Consider the following 14,573-nt stretch of genomic DNA (forward strand, 5'->3'; position numbering starts at 1 on the left):
AAACCTACATTTAAAGAATGGCTAAAGGGCCATGCAATAAACCTCAACCTAGAATATGTTCTCCAAACATAAGGGAATCACAGTAGACATCAATAACAGAACAATGAAAATAAAACAATTAGAAATTAAACAACACACTATTGAGCAATCCCCATGGGCCCCATGGGAAGTCTCCAAATGATTTAAAAACGTAGAAACAAATCACATTAAAATACAACATAGCACAGTTTGTAGGATTCAGCTAAAGCATTACTGAGAGGGAAATGTATAGCACTAAGTGCTTCCATTAAAAAAGAAGAAAGATCTCAAATCAATAATCCAAGTTCCTACTCTGAAAGGCTAGAAAAAGAACAAAGTAGAGCCAAAGCAGGAAGATGGAAGGAAATAATAAAAATAAGGGCAGACGTAAACAAAATTGGAAACAGGACAACAGAAAAAAAAAAATCAATGAAACAAAAAGCCAGTTCTCTGAAAAAAAAATCAATAAAGCTCCAGCAAGACTGACGTATAAAATGACACAAATCACTAATATCGGGAATGCAAGAGTGGGTATTGGTATAGATCCTGCAACCATCAAAAGGATAATAAAGGAATACAACAAACAACGTTACTCTCATACGTTTGACAACTTAGAATAAATAGACCAATTTCCCAAAAAACCTGAATTAGCAAAGTTCAATGGAGATGAAATAGACCATTAAACCATTAAACACATAGAATTTATAACTTAAACTCAAAAAGAAGTTCACTGGTCCAGGTGGATTCACTGGAGAATTTTACGAAAACTTAAAAGAAGATTAACACCAAATTTTACCCCATACCTTCCAGAAAATAGAAGAGGAAGTAACACATGTCAACTCATTTTGGGAGGCATGTATTATATTGATACCAAAACCAGGAAAAGACTGTACAAGAGAAAAAGATAACTACGTATCTACGATGTCTCAGGAACTTAAAAACAAAAGTCCTCAACAAAACATCACCAAACACCATCCAACAATGTATACAAAAAATTCTATACCACGATGAAGTAGGATTTATTCCAAGAATGCAAAGGTGGTTCCAAATTCAAAACTTACTCAATGTAAACCAGCGTATTAACAAGTTAAATAAGAAAAATCATATGATCATATCAACGGAAACAGAAAAAAAAAAAACATTTGAAAATGCAACACTCTTCGTGATAAAAACTCTCAGCAAATAAGAAATAGAAGGAACTACCTCAGCCTCATAAAGAGCCCTTCCGAGAAGCCGCAGCCAGGGGCGCTTGGGTGGCTCAGTCAGTTAAGCAACTCTTGGGTTCGAACCCTGCATCAGGCACCGCACCACCAGCTCAGAACCTGCTTGGGATTCCTTCTCACTGTGCCCCTCTCCCCACCCCCTCAAAATAAATAAAGAAACTTAAGAAAAAAAATACAGAAACCACAGCCAGCATCGTACTTAAATGGTGGGCAAATGGATGCACTCCCCCAAGATCAGGAACCAAGTGAGGATAGTCACTCACACTCCTCATTTTTACCAGAGTACAGGAAGTTCTAGCCAGTGCCCTGGGCAAGAAAAAGAAATAAAGGACACAAAGAGAAGAAACAAAGAAATAAAATTGTCCCCACTTTCAGATTGTCTATGTAAAAAATCCCAAGGAATCTAAGAAAAAAGAAAAAAAACATTCCTGGAACCAATAAGTGAGTTCAGCAAGATTAGGGAATATAAGATCAACTCACCAAAATCAATCGCATTTTATATACTAATCATGAGCATGTGGAAAATTTCAAAAAGGCACAATACAATTTACCTTCACATCAGAGAAAGTGAAATATTTTGGTATACACTTCACAAAACATGCACAAGGTTTGTATGCTGAAAATTATAAAACACTGGTAAAAGAGGGGCACCTGGGTGGCTCAGTTGGTTAAGTGTCCAACTTCGGCTCAGGTCATGATCTCATGGTCCATGAGTTGGAGCCCCACGTCAGGCACTGTGGGGACAGCTCAGAGCCTGGAGCCTGCTTCGGATTCTGTGTCTCCCTCTCTCTCCATCCCTCCCCCACTCAGGCTTGCTCTCTCTCTCTCTCTCTCCCTCTCTCTCCTCCCCCCTTCAAAAATAAATAAACATTTAAAAAAATCAAAACTGGTAAAAGAAGTCAAAGAAGACCTCTAATAAATGGAGAGACATTCCAAAAAATGGATTTGAAGACTCAACGTAGTAAAAGCATCAATTCTCTCCAATTTGATATACATGTTTAATGCAATTCCTATTAAAATCCCAGCAAGGTTTTTGTGGACACAGACAATTATATTCCAAAATGTATGTGGAAAAGCATAAGCCTTTGAATAGGCAAAGAATCTAGAAAAAGAACGATAGAGGGAGGAATCATTCTACTGAATATTAAAGTTTTTATTTAGCTATAGTAATCAAGGCAGTGGTATTGGTGGATAAGTAGACATATTGGTTAATGGAACAGAATAGAGAGCCCAGAAATAGTCCTACATAAATATGCCCAGCTAATTTTTGACAAAGGTCCAAAGGTAATTCAATGGAGAAAAATGGCCTTTCCAACAAACAGTGCCAGAGCAATTAGACATCCATAGGGGGGAAAAAAAAGAACCTTAACCCAGACCTTACAATTTATATAAAAATTAACTCAAAATGGATCATGAATCAACTGTAAAACATAAAACTTTGAGAAATTTAGGAGGAAAAAAGAAGAAAAATCTTTGTGATCTAGGGCTAGGAAAAGAGATTTTAGGCTTGACACTAAATGCAGAATCAGTAAAAGAGAAAATTAACAAATTGTACCTCATCAAAATTAAAAATGTTTGCTCTGAAAAACAGCCTGTTACCAGGATGAAAAGACAAGGTACATACTGGGGAGAGATATTTGCAAACCATGTATCATAGTCAAAGAACTAGTATGTGGAATATACAAGGAACTTGCAAAACTCAACAGTAACAAAACCTAACAGTCCCAATTAGAAAAGGAGCAAAACTCATATGTGGATCTTGAGAAAGTTAACAGAAGACCATGGGGTAAAGGAAGGGGAAAAAAGTTACAGAGAGGGAGGGAGGAAAACTATAAGAGACTCTTAAATACTGAGAACAAACTGAGGGTTGATGGGGGAGAGGGGAAAGCGGGTGATGGGCATTGAGGAGGGCACCTGTTGGGATGAGCACTGAGTGTTGTATGGGAACCAGTTTGACAATAAATTATATTTAATTAAAAAAAAGACACAAAGATATTTCACTACAGAGGATACGCAGACGGAAAAGAGGCACGTGAGTCTATGTTCCGCTTCCTTAGCCATTAGGAAAATGCAAACAAACAACCACAATGAGATATGATGACACATCTAGCAGAATGACTAATATGAAGAATAGTGACAACACCAAACAGTGGCCAGGATGCAGTGAGAATGAATCAGTCACATATTGCTGCGGAGAATATAAAATGGTACGGTTACTCTGGAAAATGATTTGGCGGTTTCTTATAAAAGTAAACATGCAACTACCATACAAGCCAGCAATCGCACTCTTGGGCAGAGTGCAGAATTTCCAAAGAAATGGAAAAGTGATGTTCACACAAAAACCGGTGCCTGAATATGGATATAGTAGCTTTCTACGTAAAGGCCAAAACGGGTGAACGGCCTAGACGTCCCTTAACAGGTGACTCGTCGAACCAAACTGTCACACATGCATACCATACAATATTGCTCAGCAGTAAAACAGAATGAACTACCGATATATGTAAAAACTTGGATCAAATTTGATAGAATTGTGTCAAGTGGGGGAAAAAAGCCAATCTCAAAGGCTACATACCATTGGATTCCATTTATACAATATTGGGAAATGACAAAACTTTAGAAATGGGGGACGGACTCGAGGCTGTCAGGGGCTAAGGATGGCGGTAGAGCAGGAGGGAGTAAAGAGGGCAACAGAGGGACCCCGTGGGGGCAGCGCGGCCCTGTGTCTTGACTGAGTGATGCATACACACACCCACACGTGCGGTGAAACTGAGCAGGTCTAAGTACACACACAGGCAAATGAGCGCAAGTCAGACTGGCGAAATACAAAGACTGGTGGATTATATCATGTCAATATCCTGGTTGCAATATTGTCCGGCAGTTTTTCGAGATGTTATCGTTGGGGGGAAGTGGATAAAAGGTGCAGGGGATCTTTCTACATTATTTCTTACAACTGCATGTGAATCTGCGATTATCTCCAAATAAAAATCAACCACCCTGCAAGTCAGGACTTCCTCCCTCCCCCTTCCCGTTCTCTCCAGCTAGTCGTTGAACATTTACCAGCACAGAGAATCACTTCTCTTCGGGGAATGGACTTTGTGTTAGTAAAAGTCGTGGTTTCTTCCCCGAGTGCCTCACAGGAGACAGAGTAGGTGGCTGGAGGCAACGGAAGGGACTTTACCTTCCTTGACTTCAGTTTTCCTCCTCTGTAAACTAGAGACAGCGCTAGAGCAAAGGAAAGTGAACGCTTCTGGAGAAGCTACTTCCACCTGCATTACCTTCCCTCATCCTCTCAGCCAGCCCAATGAGCCACGCGTTATGACTCTCCAAGTTTCAGATGATGAAACAGGCTGGGAGACGTGCCCACCGTAGACCAGAGCTGGGGTTCGAGTCCACAGTCCGGGCATTTTTGGTTACTGCCTGCTGCCTGGAAGCCTATTCACTGTCTGGCCCTAAACCCCACAAGGCAGCCTCTCACAGCGGAAAGTGAGTTGGGCAAGAATGCCTGACCCCCTGAGTGGAAGTAGCGGGGGAGGGCCGGGAAGGACTTGGCTTGCTCCCACCAAGCAGATATACAGCTGCACCAGGCCAGCCTCCTCCATTTACACTGTGAAGCTAGCAGAGACAGCGGCTAATCTCCCGCTGGTTGATGGTCTGTTGTCTGGGTTGCCTGCGGTACAAACCCAAAACAGCCACAAAGGCCGAGCACTCTCTCCTTAGGGACCAGGCAGGGCATCAGGTGAGCCATGGGAACGTGGGTACCACCCTGGATGACACTGGCCAGGGGCATAACCTTGGTACTGGGGCCAGGCCCGGCCCACGAGGAAAGAAACAAGTGTGTCCTTGGGTTGGAGACCACACTGCCCAACAGAGACTTACCTTCCAACTCTTGGCAACGTCCTTGATGCTTTCCTCACAAACTCTAGAAGTTGGCTGTCCACGAAGATCAAAGCCAAGACAGTTCAGTGGTTAGAGTCCTGAGCTGGCCATCAGGAGACATGGACTTCATCCAGCCCCGTGACTTCCTCTAAGACTTTGGAAAAGTCATGCTCTCCCTCTGGGACTTCATGTTGTCATGCATAAAATGAGGGGTTCAGATGAGGTGATCCTGAAGGCCTCTCCAGGCCCTGCCAGTCCTCATATTCAAGGTTAGCTCTAAGACCTGCGTGCAGGGCCTGCCTGATTCCAGCACAGCTCACAAACATGATTGGAACAGAAGCCCTAGTCCGATTTCATTTTTCTTCCGAGGCTGTTTATTGCCTAACAAAATGTACTTAGTGGTAAATTCGTGACTGTGATGTTAAACGTAGGCTACAGACCCAGAGACAAAAAAAAAAAAAAAAAAAAAAAAAATTGGTAGGGGAGGGGCGGGGAGCACAGAGCCGGAAGAGGGAGGGCCATCCAGAGGGTCGGGGAAACCTGGAATTCAGCGGAGCGACTCATAAACACGGGCACCATTCCGTATTTATTCACATCCTCTGCCCTGTCTGGGTTCCGCGTGGTCTCCACTTCTTGTTAGCTTTTCAGCTGCACACCAGGCCCCAGCTGGCAGTGGCTAATTGCAATCAGCAGGTGAGAAATGTAGGTTCTCCGAAAAGGAATTATCTCCAGCGCTGGGAACCATTCTGGGAAATGTAACCGACCTGGGAAGAGAGGGGGAGATGTTTAAAACCTGAACTTCTGTGAAAAGCATTAATTGAAAAAGACAGCACAGCGCACCAGGAACCCATGACTCGCTCGCCTGAAAATATAATGAAGCAGCTTCATGAGGAAGCAAAGACGGGGGAGCGTTTCCATTTCTGCAAAAGCAGCTCTTGCCTCGTGCGCACGAGCCCTGCCTGCCCTGCTTTCCCAGGAGACCCGGGGAGCACAAAGGTTTGCTCTCGTAGTTTCCTCTTTACCTTTACATTTTTCTGCATGAGTAAAATCACTGCACCAAGCTAAGAACGTTTCGCTGATTTTTATTTATTTTTTTCAAAGAAAGACGTGAGGCCGTCTACTGTGAAGTAGGATGACTTGAGAAAGCAAGTTCAAAATCGGTTCACCATCTCGAGGTCGCCAGACACCCAGGTGTTCGCTCAGCCTTGTGCCAAGTGAGGGGGTGGGATGTGGGTACGGCCAGGGACCCCAAAACGTCATTCGGCTCCTTAGAGAAGCAAGCCTCGAGGCAAGGAGCAAGATCCTGGAGGTGCTGTGTCCTCAGCCAAGGCTGCTGGCTGTCACGCCCACCGGAAGCACCTGGGGACAGGAGAAAGGCCCCGGTGGCCCTCGGTACACCTGCCTGCTCACCTACAGAATCGGCTTCTCTGCGCGTTATCAGGAAAGGGAATGGAAAGCGTACCAGAGGGGTGATTTGAATTTCATTTTCTCGATACGTGCCCCTGTGGGGAATGCTGTGTGGTGCTGCATCCTGATTCAAAGAAAACTCTCCCCGCCCCGCACCTCCCTCTCAGTGCCTAGGTGGCTCCATCTGACTTCAGCTCAGGTCATGATCTCATCACTCGTGAGTTCGAGCCCCGCATCGGGCCCTGTGCTGTCAGCGCCGAGCCCACTGCGGTTCCTGTCTCCCTCTCTCTCTGCCCCTCCCCAGCTCGTGCTTTCTCTCCATTGCAAAAATAAAAACAAAAGGAAAATTAAAAAACAAAAAAACACACCAAAACTCCGTCTGCTCATTGGGGTTTCAGGCCAGTCAGGGGTAGCTCACGCTGCACCGGTCTGTGGGGCGCCCTGAAACCTGGGGGATCACACAACCCGGGCCTGGTTGGGTCGACCTTTAAGGACAGGCCGCCAACCCCCTGTGGAGTTCTAGGTCACGTATATGATGAGTGAATTGCACACTGCTACCCTTCCCCTCGCTTGGGTCCCCAGATTCCATAAAGGCAAGTGACAAGACGTGGCATAATACACAAAAGGCGCGCTCCCCAAAATTAATGTTTACTGTTTTTGTTTTGTTTTGTTTTTGTTTTTGCAGGGTGGGCAGCTTTCTTTTCCCTTCCTTGTGGTTGTTTGTAAGACAAAAGGGGAGGGAGAGGTTAGGCCCTGCAGCCAGTCTCTGAAGGAATCACAGTCCCTGGTGGGAGGTCAGACTGAGGACAGCTACGGGGAGGAGGCCAGCTGGGGAATCTTTGTCCACCTGCAACAGCCCCTCCCGCGGTCCCCAGCCACTCCGGGGCCCAAGGAATGTCAGAGGAGAGATTCAAGTCTCCAGGGGAGGAGATAAAGAGGCCTCAAGATCTTTCAGCCTTGGAGCCAAACCCCAGGCTTTGTGATCAAAAGACAAATAAACAGCCATTCCCACTGGGTCTCTCAAACCTGCTGAGTGGCACAAATGTTTCCTCCTTATAAACAAGCTTACCTGAAGAAGGCGAAGAAAACCAGACCCTGAAATCCCACGCAGTTTTTGGCAGACCCCTTAGGAGAAGCTGCTGCAGGCAGCTTATCAAGTGCCTTTCTCACATCGCTCTGAAATAAGATGTCAAAGTTGGAACATAAACCATGAACAAACAAAATCAGCCCGCTTCTTCATGCCAGCTGCCCCATCCTGACACGGGGAAGGTTGAAACAGAGCTGCAGAATTCGAAGCCACTGGAAAGATTTGAGAGAGGCCAGTGGGTGGGGAAGGTTAACAGGGAGAGGAAGCCACCAGTGGCCTCCTTTCGACAAATACTGGGCTCCATACCGCTGAACTGCACGTCCCCGGTGGGGGGGGGGGGGGTGGCTATTCCCACCGGTGTCCCTGGAGTTGTGTTTAGGGAGGTGTTGGTGCCAATCCAAGGCTGACAGCACCCTGTGGAGTGAGGCCAGATGAACACTGTAATGAGTGCCCACGGTGAGCCACCATTTGGGATATGCCACTGTCCAAACAGGGCACGTCCCTGTCCTGAAGCTTCCACCCTGATTAGTAAGTTCAGCCACATGCGAGTAGGTGATACATACCAGAGCAAGAATACATCCCGGAGAGGGGTGGAGAATGAGGGAGGCCTGCGGTTTTATAGTGGGGTGGTCAGGCCAGGCCTCACAGAGATGAAGTGACTTGTGAGCAAAGATGAGAAGGGGTGAAGGAGTGATCCCTTCCAGGAAGGGCTCTGAGGGTAGAGGGACCCAGGTAGAGGGGACAGTGGGTACAAATGTCCTGAGGTAGGAGCAGGCCTGGCAGAGGCAAAGTGCACCGTGGGCGTCAGTGGAGCTGAAATGGAAACATGAAGGGTGTCTCTGCGGACCCTGAGTGCCATAGAGAGTCACAGAACATGATAGCCAGCGCCCCAGCCACCTCATCAGCCTGCTCTGCTGGGCTGCAATCTCAATAGCCGCCTCTGGGGGATCTAGGGGATCCCTTGGTTCTCCATTAACTAACAACTAGTCCCTGATATGGTCCTGTTTAATTACCAACCAACTAGCGGTGAAGCCCCACCCCCTGACTTCCTGCAATCCAAACCTCCCAACGCTTCCATTTGTGGATGGAGACATCCTGCGGACAGACAAGTAGAAAGAGGGAGGGTGATTTGAAAGTGTCCCTCACCTTCCTAGGTCCCCTGCAAAAGGTGTCACCATACACTGAGTGATTCCATAAATGTGTGGCTGACACTTCCCCACCACCTTTCCTGCACAAAGAGTGGAGAAGCCTCTGGGAAGACTTAGTTGTGTCCCGGGCTCATCCGATTTCGCTTGGAATCTCTTGCCCAAGCACCCAGGATTGATTGAGTGTCTATCATAGTTTTGTACTCCGTCCTGGCTCAAACAGTGATACAGTCAGGGTCTACCCTCCACAGGGTACGATGTGGTTCAGGGGTAGCCCAAGCATTCTGATGGCAAATTCTTGGCTCGACGCCCTGAGGATTTCCTTGGTCGGAACCTCTCTGTTTGGTTTTCCCCATTTATCAGCACAGGCCCTGCAACATGCAGTCAGAGCCTCTAAGCAGGGAGCAGGTCAGAAGGTCCGAGGCTATGGAGTGAGGGACCTGTGATGGGGCAGAATGCTCCACGGTTCGGGGACCTGTTAAGCAGCATGTGGGGCGGCTGTATGGAGCCTGAAGACAGCAGGGCAGGCAGTCTGGAGGGAGAGATGGACATGACGTGGGGGAGAGCAAGGACAAACCGGAGTCCAGCTGGACCGATGGGAGCCTTCTCAGTTTCTCGCAGCCTCCAACTTCACCGTTGCAGGGAACATGCAGGCCAGGTGGGTGCCCTCCAGCGCGCGGCGGCACACCCACAGCCCCGGCGCTCTGAGAAGCTGGGTGGGGAGCCGTGGGGGCGCTGGAGGGGCTGCGGGCCCGGCCGCCACCCTCACCAACGTGGCGAGAGAGCGGACGGTGACACGCGTGAGCTGCGACGGCCCCTGCCCGACTCCGATGGTCGGACCATGAAAATGGCGGCTCCTTCGCTTCCGCCTTCCAAATCTCGCACGAACGTCTCCTGTGGCCAATCCTGACCACAGAGGGAAAAGACAAGAATTCGGTGAAACATAGTTCCGGCTCAGCTACTAGAGTACAAAGCCAGCCACGGTGACTTTGACCTCTGGCCTCAGCTCCCTCACTCCCAGCATCTAGGGAGCATCTATGTTACAGTATCAGATTCTTTTCTCCCGTCACTGGACGAGGTGCCAAGAGAGCCGGGATGCGATTCCAACATCGGGAGTCCCCACAGGCAGGAAAGGAAGGCGCGGGCTCCAGGCCTTGTGTGCCCTTTGGTCATTCTCCCAATCACAAAACCCTCACAAGCCGAGGTCTCAGCCTCAATCCTCAGAGGAACTCCACGGTCTATGGGCACACACTGTCTCATTTGCCACCTTATCGTAGATCTGTAGGAGTGAGACATTATCATCTGTCTTCCCAGGTAGTGAACCTCAGATCCAACATGCTGCTGGACTCACACCAGTCACCTGCTGAGGTGGTGGCAGCAGGTGACAAAGCCCCCCGCTCTGTCTCTAGCAATCAGGCTGAGAAGTCCCAGAAACTTGCAGAAAGATTTTTAGGCTGCACACAGTTCAATTAACAATCTGGACCCAAACATTTTCTCTAGGAGTTCAGCTTCCAGGTGATTTCAGAAAACTCCAACAGAACCTAATGAAAGTCCCTCTCAGTAAATAGATGTGAGCACTGTAACCCACGAAGAGCTCTCTGAAAAATATGCTCTTTGCAGACTCTCTTCTTAGGTACCGCAGGGAGTGGGAGGAGACCCATACACAAGAAAGACAAAGAGATATAATCGCAGGAAAGAAATTGAAAAAAAATAAAGCGTATAGAAAGACTCGTTTGTGACCAAAGAAATGAAGAGGGGTAAAAACACAGCAGTTAAACAGAAGGGGGGCTGGATGGGTCTTCTGTGAAATTCCTTGAGTTTAGGAGATCATCAACAAAATGTAAAGCTAGAGGCTCCCATGTCAGCACATGTGAAGTGCAAAGAAAGGAAGGGAAGGAAAACACCAGAGGGAATGCCCTAATTCAGAGTACCTCTTAAGAGAACAAACTTTTATTTATTGTGGGACAGAGTTGCTATAACACTGAATGAGGCTAGTGTCCTGAAGGCTTGTGCCTTGTGAGATGTATGTCTGCAGGGAGAGGAAAAGTCACTTTCCCTCTACCCTTCTAGGTTCTTGGTCGAGATCTCCCTGTAATGAAAGACTAACAGGAGAAAGACAAGTAGATGTTTAATAACATGCATGCCTCCTGTAGACATGGGAGAGACCCAGGAAAACTGAGTAACTCCAAAATGGCCCAAGCCACCCCCTTAAATACCATCTCCAGCTAAAGACAAAAGATGTTGGGGGAGGGGGAGGCCAGTCATGGGAGGTTATCATCGAGAAAAGCGCACTAGTCAAGAGTAAGGTTGTTAAGCAGATTCAGGTCATTGCCTTCTCCACTGAACAGGGTTTCTAGAAACGTGTCATCCTTCACTTCCTGGTACAGAGAGGGAGATACCCTTACAAACGGAGAGTTCCCTTATATGTATAATTTTCTCCTCCAAAAGGGTAACTTCTACTCAGTTTTCAGAGTTTTTCCCATCTTTGCTGTTCCTTAAAGATAACTAGCCTAAAGTAATCCTTATGCCAAAGAGGCGTAGTTTGGGGTGACAAATTCTGGCTCCCCTTCAGCTGGAGCATGTGTATGTCTCTAGTGGAGCAAGGCTGTTTGGATCTCAGCCAGGGAGCCTCCAAGGTGCAAAGGCCGGCCAGCAGGAGCGGCCGGCCAGCAGGAGGGGCCGGCATGGCTGTAACGGTCTGACCTGCGGAAGAGGAGACGTCGAAGGCTTAAAAGTGGCAAAGGACTTGTGTCCACACAAAAACCTGCACGTGGATGTTTATAGCAGCGTTCTTCACACTTGCCAAAGCTTGGAAGCAACCAAGGTGTCTTTGGTAGGTGAATGGATAAATCAACCATGGTCCATGCAGACGATGGAATATGATTCAGCACTAAAAAGAAATGAGCTATCAAACCATGAGAAGACACGTAGGAACCTTCGAGGCATGTTACTAAGTGAAAGAAGTCAATCTGAAAAGGCTACATACTGCATGATCTCAACCACAGGGCATTCTGGGAAAGGCAGAACTCTGGCCACAGTGAAAAAAATCAGTGGGTTCTGGACAGCTGGGGAGGTATGGGAGGGAAGCACAGGTGAAATACAGAAGATTTTTAGGGCAGTGAAAACAAATGCGTAATATTATGATGGCGGATACATGTCACTGTACATTTGTCCAAACCCATAGAATGTCCAACAGCAAGGGTGAACCCTATGTAATCTATGGACTCCAGGTAATAATGATGTGTCTGCGTAGGTCATCAGTTGTAACAAGTGCACACTCTGCTGGGGATGTTGATAAGGAGGAGGCTGTCCAGGTGTTGGGGCAGGGGGTATTTGGGAAATTGCTGTAGCTTCCTCTCCATTTTGCCGTGAATCTAAAACCGCTCTAAAAAAACTACAGTCTCTTAGGGCACCTGGGTGGCTCAGTCGGTTGAGCGTCTGACTTTGGCTCAGGTCATGATCTCACGGTTCACGGGTTCGAGCCCCGCGTCGGGCTCTGGGCTGACAGCTCAGAGCCTGGAGCCCGCTTCGGATTCTGTGCCTCCCTCTCTCTGCCCCTCCCTGCCCCACTCTCTCTCTCAAATAAATGAACATTAATTTTTTTTAAATTACACTCTTTTTAAAAATGTGAGAGAGGAAACTGAATCTGGGGTTTCTTAATGTTTGGCATATCAAAAATGAAAGTTTAGAGGGGCACCTGGGTGGCTCAGTTGGTTGAACATCTGACTCTAGATTTTGGCTCAGGTCATGATCTCGTGGTTCGTGAGATCGAGCCCCACACTGGGCTCTGTGCTGACCACGTGGAGCCGGCTTGGGATTCTCTCTCCCCCTCTCTCTGCCCCTCCCCTGCTTGCACTGTCTCTCTAAACAAACAAACAAACAAACAAACAAACAAACAAACATTTTTTAAAAATGAAAGTTTAGAGACTATATCACATTTTGGTTAGTCAATCACAGCATGCTTCCCGAATTCTCATCCACTGGTCAGTTCAGTGCAAACATAGCACAGGTCTCCCATTATTGTGCAGGTACAAAAGTTGGGCCCAGGGATCTCTAGGGGCAGGAATGACCCAAAGTAGAATTTAGCTTGCAATATCTTTGTCTAGTGCAGGGGTTGGCAAACTTTTTCTGTAAAGGGCCAGATAGTAAATATTTTTGGCTTTGCGGGCCACACAGTCTCTGCTTCAACTACTCAGCTCTGCCGCTGTAGCGTGGATGTGCCCAATAAAACTTTATTTACAAAAACAGGCACAGGCTGGACTTGCCCTGTGGGCCGTAATTTTCTGGTCTGGCACTTTCCTAGAAAGTTGGGCTTGCCTATGCTCAAACTATGGGCAAACCGAGCATTGACATTATGCATCACGTATCAATCATACGAGTCCTCACGCAGAGAAGGAGGAATTAAGGAAAACAGCGACAAAAGAGAAGAAAGGAAGCCGATTTCTGTTTTATAAGCCAGCGGGAGAAGAATGCAGAGAAGAGCCAGGAGGAGGGAACAGGAAGAACACGTCTTGCCGGGGTAGGACACGCTTGGAGGAGCACAAGACAAACAGAGAACACAAGACCAGAGCCCAAGGGACTCGGGCTCCGGGCCTTGTGTGCCCTTCTGTCATTCTGCCCAGTCACCAAACCCTCACAATCTAGAGCCAGGCAGGAAAGGAAGGCATGGCAGAGCCGAGGCGAGGCAGCGGTGGGAGTGGGCGAGGGTGGGGATGACGGCCACTCTGGGGGTGTCTCTCCATGAGGACAGATCCCTATCTTCTTCCTACAGCACATTATGCCGAAAAACATAGCTAAACTTGAGCTTAAATAAACAATTTAATCAGCAGCCCAGTTTCCTTTTATCACCCAATCTCCCGGCTAGACGGACTAATTATTTTCTATCTCCTAACCGCTGGACTGTTAAGTATCATCCGAAGCAAACAGAATACCAGGCATGGCTGAATGCCATTGCGGCCCGAGCCCTTCACTAACGTGATTCCCACGGTGGCTGCGTTTTTAAAGACCTTGCGACTAAATAAACACGGCACTCGGAACGACTGCTGGAAAGAAGTACTTTGTCGTGTGGGAGGAAGAGACAGCTTTTTCATCAAAAATGGGGCCAGTGTTCTGATCGTTAACAAAAAGAATGATATGTGGGTCAGATTAGGAGCAATACCGTCACCCCTTCAAATAGGGAGAACATCTCTAGACTGCACCCGATGAGCAACGCGTTAGAACTCTCTCGGCCTTACTTCCCCACCTGTAAAATGGAGCTAGCGATGTTTACCACATGTAGGTAGGTGCCCTGCAGAGTAAATCAGATAATGTAGGTAGCCCAGCTCTCAGCATGTAGTGGGTGCTTTCTAAATAGGAGGTAACTTGGTATTATCAATGACTGATAACAGAACTCAATTCTTACACAAAGATCACTCCAATTCGGGGTGAGAATCGCGGTCCTTAAAAAAGATGCTTTTCTTTCTCTTTATCAACCTTCCCGTTGTGTGTACCTTCTACAGAGAAGCTCCCGATGGGCTCCCAGCTGGTATAGACATCATTCACATTCGAGAAAAGGCACTGTGGTGGACCCCGCCCCTCGGCCGCCATCCCGCCTCTGAGGCAGTGTGGAATTACGGAAGGAGATAGGAGTCAAGATAAGTCAAGACTGTAAAGCCTTCTGGGTAATCAGACAATGCCATCTACTGAATCACAGGTTTCTTTTGGCAGGTATGCAGAGGAAACACCCTTCCTGTCGCTGCGGCCCTTCCCAAATCCACTGCCTCTCGGGGCCCGGGCTCCAGCCTCCCTGCAGGCCAAAGTCCCTCGCACACCGATAGC

General features: G+C 47.5%; 1 long non-coding RNA gene across 4 annotated transcripts in view; it reads right to left on the bottom strand.

Moving 5' to 3' along the window:
• LOC145714257 (uncharacterized) overlaps positions 1-14,573 on the bottom strand; it is a 221,807-nt gene that overhangs the window by 25,693 nt on the left and 181,541 nt on the right. For all 4 annotated transcript variants that reach the window (XR_014136816.1, XR_014136818.1, XR_014136819.1 and 1 more), the window contains 2 exons: positions 7,594-7,700; positions 5,118-5,881 (listed from right to left, as the gene is read on the bottom strand). This is a non-coding gene — a long non-coding RNA (uncharacterized LOC145714257). The remainder of the gene's footprint in view (positions 1-5,117; positions 5,882-7,593; positions 7,701-14,573) is intronic.

This window comes from Panthera onca, chromosome X (genome assembly GCF_046562875.1).
Source record: "Panthera onca isolate mPanOnc1 chromosome X, mPanOnc1 haplotype 2, whole genome shotgun sequence".
Classification (NCBI taxonomy): Eukaryota; Metazoa; Chordata; class Mammalia; order Carnivora; family Felidae; genus Panthera; species Panthera onca.